Here is a 13,677-nt window from a genome sequence, read left to right on the forward strand (position 1 = left end):
CACATGTCCATCCACTAGGATGGGGCAAGGAGCTCCACGCTTTGGATGCCATTTATCAGGGGAGGGGAGCTTTCTTCAGGAGGCTGAAGTGGAAGACTTGGTGGATTTGTCTTAAATTTTTTGGTAGATCCACCTCTACAGTCACTTCATTTATTATTTTCTTTACTTGAAAGGGTCCCAAAAATTTCCATCCAAGTTTTATATTAGGTTGCTTCCTCCGCACGTGTTTGGTGGAGATGTACACATAATCTCCTGCTTGCACCTTCCATTGGACAGATCGTTTTCTATCAGGAAACTTTTTATAATCCTCTTTGGCTTTTTCCAAAGTCTTTTTTATGACATCTCATTGGGTCATTAAGTTAGTCCACCACTCCCCTAGATCTCCTGGTTGCTGAGATTTTGGGGTTTGAGCACAAGGCATTGCTGTTCCCTCATAGCCTTGTGCTACCATAAATGGGGAGGCACTGTGGAACTGTGTATTGATTTGTTATAAGCATATTTTCTCCTCTTAATCTGGCTGGAACATATAATTTATTGTTTCTGTACCAGTTACCATTTTCCCCTTCTTTCAGTTCAGTTTTTGGTACAACTCCCCTCTCCTTTTCCATCTCAGTTTTAACTCTTTCCTCCCAGTCAGGAAAGTCAGGCTTCATATTTGCCTTTGTGGTTTGACTACAGGTAGTCACGGCCCCTCCCAATTGGTTTGGAGAGAACATTGTGTCTATCACCTCCTCCCTTTGGCTTTCATGTTGGGGCATGCATGAGAGTGCGTCTGCCAGGAAATTAGATTTGCCGGGGAGGTGCTTCAGAGTGAAGTTGAACTTAGAGAAGAATTCCGTCCACTGCAAGTGTTTGGTGCCTAATTTGCGGGTGGTACGCAAGGCTTCCAGGTTCTTATGATCCGTCCATACCTCAAACGGTACCCTAGCCCCCTCTAACCAGTCTCCAAGTAGTTAGCGCTAATTTAATAGCTGAAGCTTCTTTATCCTAAATCGTCCAATGGCGTTCAGTCTCAGAGAATTTCTTTGACACATACGCACAGGGGTGCACTTTCTCTTCATCATCTGCTTGTAGGAGTACCCCTCCATCGCAACATCACTAGCGTCCACTTGCACCACAAACTTACGGTTTTCGTCTGGGTGTTGTAGGATCATTTCTGAAGTAAACAGTTTTTTTAATTGTTCTAATGCCTCCTGGCATTCTCCAATCCAGTTTAATTTAGCACTGGGTTTCATCCCTTGAGGCCCCTTCCCTTTTGTTTTCAACAGACCAGTTAAGGGTAAGGAGATCTGAGCAAAGTTCTTTATGAACGGTCTGTAAAAGTTAGCAAAACCCAGGAAGGATTGCAATTGTCTTCTAGTTTTAGGGGGGTCCCACCCTACCACGGCTTGTATTTTATCCGGATCCATTTTTAGCCCGTGCCCAGACACACGGTAGCCCAAGAAGTCCAATTCCTCTCTGTGAAATTCACATTTAGACAGTTTTACTGGTGATTGTCATTTAAAGTCTTGAGCACTTCCCTGACTAATGTCACATGTGACTCATAATCTCTTGAATAAATCAACACATCATCAAGATAAACCACCACACCTTTGTACAGATATTTATGCAAAACTTCATTAATTAAATTCATAAAAAAACCCGAGCCCCTTGTAATCCAAAAGTCATTACTCTGTATTCAAATTGTCTCAACGGGGTGTTGAAAGCAGTTTTTCATTCATCCCCCTTCCATATTCATACTCGGAAGTATGCATCTTTTAAGTCCAGTTTAGAAAAATCTTCCCCGAGCCACAACGCTCAGTAAATCCTTAATGAGAGGGAGGGGGTAGGCATTAGACATCGAAACAGCATTTATTCCTCTATAATCCGTACAAAGTCTTAGTCCTCCATCTTTTTTCTTGTAAAATAACACTGGCGTGGCATGGGGAGAGCTGGCAGAGCGGATGAATCCTCATGCCAAGTTTTTGTCAATGCAGTCTCTTGGCTCCTCCCGTTCCTCCCGGCTCATAGAATACAATTTTCCTTTTGGCAGCTTCTGTCCTGGGATGAGTTCAATGGCACAATCAGTAGCTCTATGGGGTGGAAGCTCATTAGTTCTTGTTTCCCAAACACTTGTTTTAAGTCTGGTATTCGGGGGGAATTTGCTTTATTTGTTCTTGAGTTAGCAACACAGCTTCTAAGAAAGGGGCATTTTAGCCCCAGTCTTGGGTCCATATATGTCCTTGGCATTTCCCCTCATCAAAGTACAGTTCTCCTGTTTTCTATTTGATATATGGGTCATGATCCCATAACCACTGGATTCCTAGCACCAGTGGGTATTTGGTAGCTGTGCTCACTACAAAAGTTCTGGATTCCCAATGATTTCCCATGCCCAGCGGGGCTGGTTCAGTTTGATAGCTAGCAGGTTCCTCTTTCATGCAGGACCCATCCATTTGTTCGAACACAGTGAGGTGTTCTAGTTCATTTACATTCAGCCCCAATCCTGTGACTAGGGCTGGGGCTATTAAATCCTGAGTGCACCCCGAATCAATTAAAACTTGCACTCGCATGGGAGTCCCTCTCTTGGGGTTAACTAAAGTCACTGGCATGAAAAGCAAGGCCCCTTTTGGTCTCACCTTTGTTGGTGTTGGTTCTTTTTGGACCTGCCATTGGGACCTTTTTATGGCAGGCCACTTGCGTTTCCCATCAGTGGGGCGGCTTGGTCCTCCTCCTCCTCTGAGGGGATCTCGCCTGCCACCTCTGGGGTTTCAATGGCTTCAAGCCCGGTTTCAGTTGTGCTCCATTTCTGGAGTGTTCTGTTGGGTGCCACTTTGGCTGGTGGTGCCACTTTTCTCACAGGGCGATTCTTCTCCCCTAGTTCCCTCCATCCAGGACAATCAGAGGCAAAGTGGCCCACTCCTCTGCACAATATGCATAGGCCTTTTCTCCAGTGCATGGCTCTTTCTGTTTCTGGGGAGTAAGGACACTTTCTTGTCTCTACCTCCCAGTTCTGAGTGTGGTTTCTTAACACCACCTTGCTGCTACATTCTCAGGAGCTTCACCACTTGGTCTTGGTTCTCGACCTCACACGCCAGCTGGATCCATCCCAGCAGGGTTCTGGGGTCGTCTTGTACTAGGGCTTTTGCTACTAAGTCCACATTTAGCCCAGCCTGAAAGAATTCGATCTTGATCTCTTCAGTCCAATCACATATTTTGGCTGCATAGTGTCTGAATTCCACAGTGTATTCCCGTACTGGTCTGTGCCCTTGCCGGATCGCTTTTAATTTTGTTCTAGCCATTTCCTCCTCCAGAAGGTCTTCAAATTGGGCTCTCAGCGCTTGCACAAGCGCATTGAGGGTCCACAGCTCATGCGCTCCAGCTTCATATAGAGTCACATACCATGTGGCTATGGGTCCACGTAAGCACAATCCTAAGTGATGGTTGTTGTGGATTTTCCGGGCTGTATAGCCGTGGTCTTGGCATTGTAGTTCCTGACGTTTCGCCAGCAGCTGTGGCTGGCATCTTCAGAGGTGTAGCACCAAAAGACAGAGATCTCTCAGTGTCACAGTGTGGAAAAGATGTTGGCAGGTCATTTATATCTGCTCAGGAGGGGTGGGGTTGAGCTGAGTATTCCTGTAAGAGTTTCCCAGGGTGTGGAATACTAATGGAGGGAGGCTTCACTGTATCCTGAGGAGGTCCTTTTGTATATGGATTGGTGCTTGATGTGCTAATCTTCTCTGCAGGGCTATTGTCGGGTATAGAGTGTTTTATTAGCCTGGTGTTAGCCTAAGTGGCTCACCTGCCTGTGTTCATTTGGGAAGAGGTGACCCCAGTCCTGAAAAAACTCTAGGGTTTGCACAATAAAGAATCCCAGTTCTTCAGGGTTCCCATCAAACCTTGCATCAAGCTTGGGCCAACTTTGGTGTATGTCCCTGACATGGAGTCCTTCTCCTGGCACAGCTTGCATTCCAAGAATCGGGGCTGCTGGAGGATGCAGCGGCAGAAGCACTCCCCCCCCCAGGAGTGGTGGTATTGTGGGGCCTCTGAAGAGTGGAGGGGACACCTGGGGTTGAAGCGACTGTGGCTGGCCTTGTGGTGCTCCAACAAAGAGTTGCCTGGGGGAGATCCCCTGAAGCAGCAGGCCCCACAGTACTCCATACCCTGCCTGTGTCATCGGTATCCCCTTTAGCGGTGCTTGGAATGGGAGAAAAGGAGGATGTTGTGGCAGTTGTCCCCCATGGGTAGAAGCAGAAGCAGCCCTGCTGCGGTTCCTTGAAGTGGTTGTGGTGATCCCTGAACTGGAGGACCCATCGGTATGCCTGGTCAAGGGGGGCTGACGTATCCCAATTGGTACTCCCTGGAGCGGCCTTGTGGACGAATGTGGCCACGGCATCGCAGTGGCCCCAAGGTGTGCAAGTCCTTTCAGTCATGGCTGTCGGGGTACTGGTGCTCCCAGCCAACTTTGGGGCTGCGGAACCATCTGTGGCATAAACGCCGGAGGTATTTGTAATCCTGTTGCCTGACTGGGTATCGGCGACCTCCCCGTCTGGAATTGTGTAGTATCCTGCTGCAAAGTAGCAGAACTCAACTGTAATCCAGCCTGCTGTGAAGTAGCAGGAGCTAAGTGTAATCCCGTTGCCAACCCAACCTGTGGCAACGTCCCTGTGCCACTCTGAGGAGTCAATCCTCTTGGGAGCGGTGCAGTGGCCTGTTGTTGGCCATCCCAGATCAATTTTAATCCCATTGCCAGTCCATATTGTGGCAATGCTTGAGAACTATTCTGGGGGGGTCAACCTCCTGACCCTCCTGTCCTGCGTGGGAGCGGACAGGTCCGAGGATGGTTGTGCGGGAATTGCTTGTTGCGGCCCTGGCACCAATCCACTTGAGTCAGGTATACCATCCCGAGCAGGTCCTGTCGTATCCTAGTGGGGAGGCTTCTGCGCGGCTGCTGTCATCCAGCCACAAGTGGGTCCCATTAGGGCTAGCAGGTCACACCTCATTACCTGCATCTCCTCACGAAGTTAAGCCAGGGAATCTTCCCTCATTCCGCAGGGTTCTGTGTCATCCCCATCCCCTGGGGACCCCCAATCAAGGAACAAACTACCTCAACAAAGGCTTTTCCGTTGCCCACATTTGCATCTCCCTTTCATGGGGTCCCCCCCATTAAGCATATTTCTGGAGAGGTATCGGTTCTCCAGGGTAGGTAGCTTTCTCTCCTCAATGAGGAGCTGAAATACTGTTCTAGGTTGGAGTCCTACCACAGTTCCAGTCTGTTCTCCATCGATGCTGTCACATCAAGCCCATGCCAGTCGGCAGGGTCTTGGTATGTGCTATCCTGCAGGTTCTCACACCCTCCCGCCATGACACGAGGAGTCTTGGCCAGAGTCCATCTTAGACGAATAATACCCCCCTTGGGGATCGCTCCAAACTCCTCATATATCGGAGCAACGCCCACTGCCCCGAGCCCACATGTCTCCGCGGGGTCTTGGCTAATCAGGTACTCCACTTCATGTTGAGGTCTGGGTACCAGTTCAGCAGTAAAATCTCCAGCTGTCCCATCTCCCAGCATTGGAATTGGCTGGGGTTCGAGGATGGGTTGTGATTCCTCTGGCTCTGTCGTCCCTGGGTCCAACTTGTATGGCACTATGCCGGTAGCCAAACTCCAGAGGTTTTGGGTCCAGAGGGAAAAAGGACTTCTGTCATTCCCTCAGCCAAACAAAAGTGAAAACCACCCGGGAATGATAAGGCAAAGAACAATACTTCCAAGTTTTTACTGTGTCAGTGTTCAAAAATCTTATGCATTTGTCATGAAGTAAATATTAAATATTTCAAATATATACAGCTTAACAATATTCCTATTACAAAGGAGAACTCTCTCCCATTCCGTGTATTCAAAGGAAACAGGATATACTCTCTGAATCAATAGATCAGGTAAATCCAATGTTCGATCCTTACTGCCATATAATAGTTCTCATGTCTTTTTCTTCTTTTTATGTCCACAGATGATTCCAATCAGAGATCCTTCAAAAAAAAGTAGCCCAAGCTGGGGGCCGGCTGCAATGCCAGATTTCGTCTCCCGACTTTTTAGGACTAAAAAAATAAAAGATGCATTAGTTCACTCAGATATAGTCACAACCAGGGAAACATAGATTATGCCTACAGGCAACTTTAAATGCGGACATTGTACTATATCCCCTTTGATCCTCGAAGGGGATCATATAAACATACCAGCAAGGAGTAAATGAGTTACAATTAGGCATTTCTCAACGTGCCAAACGGCAGGTGTTGTGTATCTTATTATATGGCCGTGCCCCAAACTATATGTAGGAAATACCACTAGACCACTACAAACTAGGATCCTAGAACATATCTCAAGGGTCAGGAATGGTGTACTTGAGGAACCATTGACACAGCATTTTATGGAATTACACCACAATACATCAGATATGAAGGTAGCAAGTTTGTTTGTTGGAATCAAGGGCTCTAATCAGTGTACTTCAAAAGAGTTACTTAGAAGGGAAGCCCAGTGGATTTTTTCATTAGACACTTTAAAACCACGGAGCTTGAATAATGAGTTGGCATTAAACTGCTTTATTGGCTGAACGTTAGCTGGAGTGGGATATTGACATTGCCACTTTAAGAACAGGATGGGCATTTGTATATAAGTAATTGTAAACAAATGGGAGGTACGCAGGATCTGACTGACCTGCATCAACCACCGAGCATATTGAGGAATGAAAACAAAAATGGGAAGAAACAGGTCTTAAGACGGGTAAGCATCATTGTACAAATTGTCTTTATTTATTGTAAGAATATAAATGTTAGAACATATATTATTGTGTTGTGTAAAAAACTTTTGTAGTGATCCTTCGTTTGCCCCTGAGGAAGTCGGGAGACGAAATCTGGCATTGCAGCCAGCCCCCAGCTTGGGCTACTTTTTTGGTGGAATCACCTATGGACATAAGAAGAAAAAGACACGAGAACTATTATATGGCAGTAAGGATTGAATATTGGACTTACCTGATTTATTGATTCGGAGAGCATATCCTGTTTCCTTTGAATACACGGAATGAGAGAGAGTTGTCCTTTGTAATAGGAATATTGTTAAGCTGTAGATATTTGAAATATTTAATATTTACTTCATGACAAATGCATAAGATTTTTGAACATTGACACAGTAAAAACTTGGAGTATTGTTCTTTGCCTTATTGTTCCCGGGTGGTTTTCCACTTTTGTTCAGTTGTGTGTTACTGGGAATTGCCCCACTTGTGTAAAATGTCATTCCCTGGCAGTTAGGTCCCTCAAGTCCTCCACAGTTAACATGCAGGTGTTCCAGTTGAAGTAGCTTTATTGAGATCCATACAGTACAGGTGTTCACCCAAAAGTGGCAATTGGCAGAAGTGACAATTCAAACAAAGGCATAACTAATTACAGGGGAAACTTTCCGCCCTCCATGCAGAAGCTGTTTATTCAGAGTTCAAGACATCAAAATGTGTACTTTCAGGTTGGTGAAGTCTCTTTTAAACTCCCTTTGCCACACCTAAAATTTCCCGTCTTCAGCTCAAGTTAGAGAATATATATTTTATTGGATGTTAATATGTTGTTTATAAATCAAGCTGCCTTCTCAATAGTGTTAGACACTCTTACGATTCTAGTATGATATGAAGATGCTGCTACAAATGTCCAGGCATCCTGAAGATCTCAAAAGATTATCCCACCTTATTCCTGTGACATTTCAGCTAATGTCCTGATGTTTAGGAGCCAACTGTAATTTTAAATTGAATAGCATCCTGACTTGTTTTCTCACAAGAAATATACAGTGGGATTTTATAGTTTAGGAAATCCCATTTCCAGGATATGTTGCGTGTGCTTTTGTGACACTTCTGCAATTAGTGGTTTCAGTCGAGAGAACTGAGCAGTGTGTGAAGTTAAAGTGAATTATGTTTTCCCCATTACTGCACTTTCTTTTGTTCCCTTAATGCATACTTATACTCTGTGGAATGTGAACTATCAAATACTGAACGCAGCCAAGTTCAAAACAGGTGATCAAAGTGATCCCTCATCTGTGACTTCTCTACAACTCCATGAAAGAACAGAAGCAGAGTAAAATTGTGTTCTCTGCCATGCCATCTAGTGGTGATCAAGAAAAATATCTGTATGGGTTTCTGGTAAAAACATGTTGTTAAATTGCCTCAAAACTCCCAAAAGACATCTCAGAGGTACTTTCCCTTTCATTAGTGCATGCAAAAACAAGATTTCCATTTGGGAATTATCATGAGATGTTCAGTGATGGTACCTTCCATAGACAGCAAAGAAATGGGAAACCTTTCTACATTTCTACATGTGTGTGGGTGTGAAGAGAGGTTGAGAGGGAGCTCATGCTTTTGGCCTGAGAGTGATTGGTGAGCTCAGTGTGCAAGGGAGAGGCTTTCTCCTTGTCTCTCCCTGAGTGTAATGTGGCTAACTGAGGAGGGCCTTTCTGCTTGGGAATGATTGCTACCACACACTTGGTTATTGTCAGGCAGGAGGCATGCGCTACTGAAATTTAAAGGCCTCGCCAGAGGCACAAGTCTAAGGATGAGTGCCAAAGGGCTCTTGGCCTGTAAAGTTCTGCCCCTACTTTTTAAATATATACTCTTATCTTATTGTGTTACCACTTTTGCTTTCAGGAGATATTAGATCGGGGGGGGGGGCAGGGTTCCTCACAGAAAGTAGAGTCCAGGGACAAAATCTACTTTGTACAGCAGTCATAAGCAGATGTCTTTTTTGGAAGATGATTGCTACTGAAGGGCCATTTCCAGTTACCTGCCATAGGTGTGTTATGGTTGGCTTCCTCTCAGAGGACAAAAAGGACTTCATTTGTCATGAGTGTAAGCTGATAGTGTTACTGGAAGAAAAAATGAAGAGCCTGGAGGAATAAATTGGTACCCTTCAAGAGATCAAAGAAGAGGATTTCATCAACAAAAGTTTTCAGGCCCTGCAAAGGGTAGAGGAGAGTAGTGAACGGGACAATAAAACAGAATATTTTCCTAATGAATCTCCTCAGAGGCTGACAGCACGAGCCAGAAGGGGCAGAGCAAAATGGCCACAGGAGCTGAGAAATCGATTCTGGGTCCTTGCTGACGTGACAGAATCACTGGCAGATGTACAAGCAAATAACATTAGAAGGAAATCTTGGTGATTAGAAACTCTCTGCTGAGGGATATGGAACATCATGTGTTCAGGCCTGACCCCATTGCCCAAGAGGTGTGTTGCTTACCAGGAGTGAAGATGAAGGATATCACAGACTGGATGGCCAAGCTAGTCAAACCAACAGACCATTACCCATTTGTGATGGTCCATGTGGGAACATGAACACCACTGACCGCATAAGGACTAACTATGAAGTCCTTGGGAGGCAACTGAAAGGAATGGGGCACAAGTGGTATTCTTTTCAAACCTGCCAGTCAGAGGAAGAGGAATGCAATGGGAACAGAAGATTATAGACGTGAACCACGGGCTGCCTTCATGATGCCAGCAGGAGCTATTTGGATTCTGGGATCATGGCCTACGTTTTTTTCTGAAGATGGCCTGTGTGCATGCGATGGACCACATCTATCAAGGACAGAGAAGAATGTGTTTGGAAGGGTCCTGGGGAGATTCCTTGGGAGAGTTTTAAGCTGACATTGCAGGGGAAGGGAGACACCTGGCAAAGGAATTTCAGGAAAGAGGGAGAGCAAATAGAATAGGCCTCCCTGAGAAGGCCAGGTCAAAACGGGGGGGGGGAATGTTGCAAGGCTTCTGATGCCTATATAGCAATGCCCAAAGCTTGGGCAATAAGGAGGAGGAACTTGATGTACTAATGCAGATGGAAAGATATGATTGAGTAGGCATTACAGAGACTTGGTAAGATTATTCCCATGACTGGAATACAGTAGTGGATGGGTATGAGTTATTCAAGAAGAACAGGAAGTGTCATAGAGGAGGCGGAGTGGAGCTGTATGTGAAGAAAGGGCTGGATTGTCAGGAAATACTTGAGGAGGAGAGTGACAATCCAGTGGAAAGTGTCTGGATGAAGATAAGGAAGGGAAGGACGAGCAGTATTGTGGTATGGGGTCTGTTACAGACTGCCTGACCAAGGGCTTCAGGTGGATTCTACCCTCTATGAGCAGCTTAATAGGGTATCCAAGAAACATGACCTTGTAGTTATGGGAGACTTCAACTTCTCTGACGTGTGCTGGGAGACCAACTCTATTACATGTCCAGGGTCACACAACTTCCTGTCCTGCCTGGCTGACAATTTCCTTTCTCAAATGGTGGAGGAAGCTACGAGGGGCTCGGCCTTACTGGACTTGATATTAACCAACAAGAAAGAGTTGGTTAATGACGTAAAGTTGGTGGGAACCTTAGGGATAAGTGATCGCATCCTCCTAGAATTCCTTTTGCTGCAGGATACCAAGGGAGTTTGTAGCCAAACTTGCAAGTTAGATTTTAGTAAGGCAACTTTAATAAACTTGGAGATATGAAGAGAATGCTGGAAGGGACAGGGGCGAGTAAAGGATGAGCCCTCCTAAAAGAAGAGCAGTTGCAGGCTCCAGCTATCACCATTCCAGCAGGATGGAAATGCAGTGAAGGACTAAGAAGCCAATGTGGGTGAACAGAGAGTTCTGTGATGAGCTAAGGAAGAAAAAGTTGTTCAAGAAATGAAGGGAAGGAAATGCATCTAAAGAAGAGTAGCTAGGGGTAGCTAGACATTGTAGGGTAACCATCAGAGAGGCTGAAGCTCAGAATGAGCTGAGACTGGCCATCGGGGCTCACCACAACAAAAAGACATTCTTCAGATATGTGAGGAGCAATGGAAGATAAATGAGGTTATCACCCCATTGCTGGATGAAAATGGAGAAACTCTGATGGAGGACAGAAAGAAGGCAGAAAGGCTCAATGCCTACTTTGCCTCAGTTTCTCCCTGAAGGAGAGATCAGGGCCACTTAGAGATGGTAGTAGGCAAAGAATGGCTTTGGAGCTGCTGGTTGACATGGCAGAGAAGTTGTGGAGAAGCAACTCGCTGCATTAGATGTGTAGAAATCTCCTGGGCTGGGTAGGGGCCGTTTCCACACGGCTTACCTCTCTTCGTAATGTCCTGGTAGATCGCGCAAAAAACACGGAAGATTGCGTTTCCTTGCACGAGATTTGCGCGATGTCATGTGACGTCGCGCAAATCTCGCGCGAGAAAACGCAATCTTCCGTGTTTTTTGCGTGATCTACCAGGACATTACGAAGAGAGGTAAGCCGTGTGGAAATGGCCCAGGGTGTGCCAAAGAGTGCTTAAAAACTTTCAAGAGAGCTTGCAGATCCTTTGTCAATCATCTTCGAGGCCTCTTGGAGGACAGGTGATGTGCTGAAAGACTGGAGGAGGGCAAATGACATCCCAATCTTCAAGAAAGGGAAAATGGACAATCCTGGGAACTACAGGCCAGTCAGCTTGACCTCTGTCCCAGGGAAGAGACTGGAATAGATATTAAAGGCATCAATCTGCAAGCAACTGATGGACAACATGGTAATACAGGAAAGTCAGCATGGATTTGTCCCCAACAGATCCTGCCACACCAACCTCATCTCCTTCTATTATCGAGTGATAAGCTTACCAGATCACAAGAATGCTGTTGATTTAGTTAATCTGGATTTCTGTTAAGCTTTTGACAAGGTTCCTCATGATGCACCAGTTTGGTGTAGTGGTTAAGAGCACAGGACTCTAATCTGGAGAGCCGGGTTTGATTCCCCACTCCTCCACAAAGCCAGCTGGGTGACCTTGGGCGAGTCACAGTTCTCTTGAGCTCTCTTAGCCCCACCCACCTCACAGGGTGATTGTTGTGGGGTAATAATAACACTTTGTAAACCGCTCTGAGTGGGCATTAAGTTGTCCTGAAGGGCGGTATTATAAATCGAATGTTATTAATGTTATTATGTTCTGATGTGTAAACTGGTGGATTGTGGACTGGACTCTAGGATAGCTAGATGGATAGGGAACTGGCTGGATAACCACACCCAAAGAGTAGTTGTCAATGGCATCACATCTGATTGGAGGGAGATGTCCTGGGTGCAGTGCTTTTCAGTATTTTTATAAATGATCTGGATGAGGGTGTGAAGGGATTACTCATTAAATTTGCAGAGGACACCAAACTGGGAGGAGTAGCAAACAACATTGAAGACAGGGATAGAATTCAACGAAATGTGAATGTACTGGGAAAGTGGGAGATCTGAATAAGATGTAATTTAACATGGATAAGTGTCAGGTTCTCCTCCTGGGTAACAAAAATGCAAAACATACATACTGGATGAGGGATACACTTATGGGTAGCAGTGTGTGTGAACAAGATGTTGGGATACAGGTAGATAAGAAGCTAAATATAAGCATTCAGTATGGTGTAGCAGCAAAAATGTAATCTTTGAGTAGAATTTTCTTTATTTAAACTATAAACTATAAACAATAAACATAGAGGATAAAAAACACAACATTCTGAAAAGAAGACACACTAACAATGCATAAACAAGTAAAAAAAAACACCCTAAAATTACACTACAGGTTGAGTTCCGATTATTTCACTTAACTTATTCTATGTTAAACATAAGAGCCCTCTTTTTTCTATTGTTCATGTTTCTTAATCCATAAATCAAGATGTCATCAAATCCTTGTTATCCATTTCATGTAGAAAGTCTATAAATGGTTTCCATTCAGTCAACAAGTTAACTAATGTCCTTTCTCTAATCAGTGAAGTAAATTTTGTCATTGACACAAACTCTAAAACTTTTGTCCACCATTCCTCCACTGTAGGCAATGTTGGAGTTTTCCACTTTTGTGCATAAAGTGCTCTTGCTGCCATAATAAAATATAAAAACAAAGTTCCAAAGCTTTTTTCCAACTGGCTGTCCATTATTCCCAACAAAAAAGTCTCTGGTTTCAACTGGATTTTAATCTTCAAAATCTTCTGAATCGATGATTGTATCTACAACCAGAAACTCTTTGTTTTCTTACATGTCCACCACATATGATAAAATGTCCCTTCCTTTTTAGCACATTTCCAACATACATTTGAAGCACCCTTATACATTCTAGCCAATTTTTCAGGAGTCATATACCAACAATACAATCTTGCAAATCTTGTAAAAAAATTCTTTGGTACTAGAGCTTAATGTAAATTTCAACCCCCTTGTCCACATATTTTCCCATTGCTTCCTTAATATGTCATGTCCACATTTTTTGCCCATTTTTTTTGCCCATACATTCTTTTACTTGCTCTTCTTCCATCTCAAACCTCAACAATAATTTATACGTTTTAGAAATAACATGTTCATCATTTGTAGAAAGGGCAATTTCATATTCAGTTTTAGATTGCTCAAAGTCATAATGACTCTTGTCTAATTTAAATTAGACAAAAAAGACAAATGCAATCTTGAGATATATCAACAAAGGCATAACATCCAAATCACAGAATGTCATTATCCCACTACATACTGTATTGGTCAGGCCCCACCTGGAGTATTGTGTGCAGTTTTGGAGGGTCTCACTTCAAAAAGAATGTGGACAAATTGGAACGGGTGTGGAGGAGAGTGGCCAGGATTATCAGGTGCCTGGAGACCAAGCCCTATGAGGAAAGACTTGAAAGATCTGGGAATGTTTATTTTGGAGATGAGGGGAGGGGAAACTTGATTGCTCTCTTT

The 13,677-nt window shown here is 44.5% G+C and overlaps 1 protein-coding gene across 1 annotated transcript in view; it reads left to right on the forward strand.

The window, feature by feature from the left end:
- BSN (bassoon presynaptic cytomatrix protein) overlaps positions 1-13,677 on the forward strand; it is a 332,851-nt gene that overhangs the window by 296,863 nt on the left and 22,311 nt on the right. The gene's annotated exons all lie outside the window — the stretch shown is intronic.

This window comes from Eublepharis macularius, chromosome 4, assembly GCF_028583425.1.
Source record: "Eublepharis macularius isolate TG4126 chromosome 4, MPM_Emac_v1.0, whole genome shotgun sequence".
Classification (NCBI taxonomy): Eukaryota; Metazoa; Chordata; class Lepidosauria; order Squamata; family Eublepharidae; genus Eublepharis; species Eublepharis macularius.